The sequence below is a fragment of the Triticum dicoccoides genome, chromosome 2B, assembly GCF_002162155.2.
Source record: "Triticum dicoccoides isolate Atlit2015 ecotype Zavitan chromosome 2B, WEW_v2.0, whole genome shotgun sequence".
NCBI classification, from domain to species: Eukaryota; Viridiplantae; Streptophyta; class Magnoliopsida; order Poales; family Poaceae; genus Triticum; species Triticum dicoccoides.
This window is the reverse complement of record NC_041383.1, coordinates 326,066,572-326,070,330: the sequence shown is the minus strand read 5'-3', so window position 1 is coordinate 326,070,330 and position 3,759 is coordinate 326,066,572. Positions and strand designations below refer to the sequence as shown.

General features: G+C 44.5%; 1 long non-coding RNA gene across 1 annotated transcript in view; it reads left to right on the top strand.

Moving 5' to 3' along the window:
- Positions 1–3,084: 3,084 nt before the first annotated feature.
- The window catches only part of LOC119363620, a 9,758-nt gene continuing 9,083 nt past the window's right edge, over positions 3,085–3,759 (top strand). The window contains exons 1-2 of the long non-coding RNA XR_005174165.1: positions 3,085–3,179; positions 3,492–3,547. This is a non-coding gene — a long non-coding RNA (uncharacterized LOC119363620). The remainder of the gene's footprint in view (positions 3,180–3,491; positions 3,548–3,759) is intronic.

Here is a 3,759-nt window from a genome sequence, read left to right as displayed (position 1 = left end):
GCAAAACACATATCATGTGGCGAATAAAAATATAGCTCCATTAAAGTTACCAATGAACGAAGACGAAAGAGGGGATGCCTTCCCGGGGCATCCCCAAGCTTAGGCTTTTGGCTATCCTTGAATATCTTGGGGTTCCATGGGCATCCCCGAGCTTAGGATCTTGCCACTCCTTATTCCATAGTCCATAAAAGCTTTACCCAAAACTTGAAAACTTCACAACACAAAACTCAACAGGAAATCTTATAAGCTCCGTTAGTGAAAGAAAACAAAACCACCACATAAGGTACTGCAATGAACTCATTATTTATTTATTTTGGTGTTAAACCTACTGTAATCCAACTTATCTATGGTTTATAAACTAATTTAGTAGCCATAGATGCATCAAAATAAATAAACAACACACGAAAAACAGAATCTGTCAAAAACAGAACAGTCTGTAGCAATCTGTAACTAACGCAAACTTCTGGAACTCTAAAAGTCCTACCAAAATAGGAAGTCCTGGAAACTTTGTTTATTGATCATGAGCAAAACGACTCAACGCAAAATCACGTTTCTGTGATTTAACAAAACTAAATTCGTGCGTGCAAAGTTTCTGTTTTTCAGCAGAATCAAATCAACTATCATCATAGGTTATCCTATAGGTTCTACTTGGCACAAACACTAATTATAAGATAAAAACACATCTAAACAGAAGGTAGATGCAAGATTTATTACAAAACAGGAGCAAAAAAAATAAACATAAAGAAAATTGGGTTGCCTCCCAACTAGCGCTATCGTTTAACGCCCCTAGCTAGGCATAAAAGCGAAGATAGATCTAACGAGTGCCATCTTTGGCACTCGGAGAGGAGGATCTCCTTTATATGGCATTTGTTCTTCTATTTAAGGTAAGCACATGGCCATTAATGGAAGAAGTAATATTAAGCACGTTACGGAAGTTTGCCTCTAAACTAGACTTCATCTCTTTAATAATTTCATTTTGATAAAAGCACAAGAGAGTAGTTGATTCAACCTTATCATTCATAGGGTGCCCAAATATGGTTTTCACCTTTTCATAGGTATCTATAGCATCCCCTTCAAGAAAACCTTCTTCAAAGATAGAATCTAAAACTTGTTTGAAAGAAGCGGGCAAGCCAACATAGAAACTTTTTAAGTAAACTTCAATTTGATATTGTGGCACATAGCTAGCCCGAATCCTTAATAACCTATCCCAAGCATCTTTTAAAGACTCATCAAGTAAATAGCAAAAAATTCCAGAGTCATCCTCATCAAAATTATTCAAGCTCTCACTGGCGACCCCGGTGGGTCTTTCTATAGCGTCATTACTTATGAGCTTAGATAGGATAGAGGGGTTATCCAAGGCACCAGAACCTAGGAAAGAGCCCTTAGTTCTTTTTGATTCGGCCATGGCAACGGGAAGGCAAACGGAAAAAGGAGAAGAAGATTGGGAAAGAGAGGGCGAATAAAATGGCAAGGGTGAAGGGGAGGAGAGGAAAACGAGAGGCAAATGGCAAATTTAAAACAAAAAAAAGAGGCTAGCCAACTCACCTCGCTCCCTTGATCAGCTCCTTCGTCGGTGGTCCGATCTAGCTTCTGGCGCGTCTGAACCGTCGGATCTTCACCTGCAGTCAAACTCGATTTTCACCCCATGGTTGTTTCCGTTGGCCAATGACGGGTGGGCTCGTATCGCACGCTCGTTGGCTGGGTGAACTTTGTTCGTGTCCCTGAGGGATTTGCCAATCCCCTCCGCGCGCGCATCAAAACCCTAGCCGCCAGCCCTGCGTCCACTCCGCCTCGTTCTCCTTCCTCGACAGCGCCGCACCTCCTTCCTCGTTCCTGCTCGTCCGGATAGCTGTCGGCCGCTGCATCCCTTCTCCCCCTTCCTCCTCCTTCCTCCTTCCCGCTGGCGCTGACGAGGGAGCCTCTCGCATGGACGGTCGGGGCTTCAAACCAGGGGGGCCAAGAAAGCCGGCCGGCGGCGGCCGGGGCGGGCGCAGAGAGGGCCGATGTGGCGGCCGCGGGCGGGGCGGCGGCGGCCAAGGCCAGGGAGGACGAGGTTGCATCCATCGGCGGCCGATCCACCTGTGTGTCGTCACTGCTCACATCCTTCCCCTAATTTCTTTGCTTTCTCGATCTGCAGCAGTAGCAGCAGCAGCAGCATCTCCATGGACGCGGCGGCGTGATAGCTTCCAGGCACGGATCCCCTCCTCCACCTCCATCCTCCACCTCTCCGGTGGCCCGGTTGCAACGGTGAGCTCTCCCTTTCCTCGACTACTCTCCTCTCTCACATCACATCAGATCGAATCGGACCCCTGATTTCTTTTTTTGTTGAGCAGCAGCAGCTCCTTCCTACCTTCCATGGACGAGCTCGACGGAGACGCCGTCCAGCCCGACCACGGCCACGACTACCCCACGCACAAGGTCCCTTCCTGCTCCCCCACCTTCTTCCATGGTTCAAGAAGCTACATACACTGTTGCTGCTGTTTGTCAAATTCATTCCACTGAAGCCATCTGCTTCGTCCACCAAGCCACCCAGAAAGGTAGTTATTGTGAATTGATGTTCGCACTGAGGCCGGAGGTGAGAGGCGAGGGCACGAAGGTCGGCGGCAAGTGCTCAGGAGAGAAGAGGAAGGCGGCGGTGGCTGCGGTTTACACGAGAGCGAGATGACCTGCCCAGAAAGGTAGTTACAGTGAATTGATGTTCATATGAACTTCAATGTTGTGACGTTTTTATTAGATCTGAGTTGCAATCCTCAATTTTTCTAGGTTTGAGTAGCAATGCTCCTGCTCTACTAGCTATGACATTTTCCATGTTTTTTCTTCTAATATCATATAGCCTCCATGCTTATGGGTTCAACTTGACAAGCTTTTTTCATCTTGCATCCTGTTTTAAGCTCTGTTGATGCTTGATTTCTGCCATGTTTATGGAGGGAGAGGACGCCAAGTACTAGGAGAAGGATCAGTTTAGCAAGTACATGCTGTAATTCTCTTATAATTATGGGTAGATGCCTCCTTTATTTAGTTACCAGCGTTGTTCACTATTGAATATGCAAATTCAGCATCCTTTATATAATGGGATCTTATGAACTTTTTTTGAAGATTGCTGAGAAGCGCAACCTTTTGCTCTTTGAGAACCGCAAGTTTGCTGACATTGAAAACACATTCATTATGCAAGACGAATGGTGAGAAATGTGCTATTCCCTATCCTTCCATTCTATTTGCATATTCGCGTAGTGTGCTTAGTTTTTTTCCTTTCAAGATGAATATTCTACACATGAGAGCAATATACTTGGTATTATTAATGCTCATATAATTCCTAGACCTGGAATTGTTGATGGCTTGAGGCTTAAAGTATGTTATGTGTTGCATACCTAATAAATATTAGCAAGTTAATGTTGCAGCTTGACAGCTAAAATTATTAGTTAGCAAATATACATAGCTCATTCAAATTTTAGTTCCCTAATATGTGGGTTTTCTACACATGATGTGTGCAGATCTGTGAAAGAAGAGATGAAGAACAATTTTAGCTGAAGAGTTGAAGAAGACCAAGGTGAATTTTATCCCTCTTGCAAATCCAATCAAGTTTGCGCTTGCATTTTGGTGATATGGTTTGTGTTGGACCATGTTCTCTAGCTATCAATGGACTTTCCAAAGTAGTTTTGCTGATTTGTCGTTATGGATTTCATGTTATGCAGACTATTTTGCTTAGAGATGGGCATGCGCGACTCCTTATTTGTTTGCAGCGTCGTATAGGATAATATG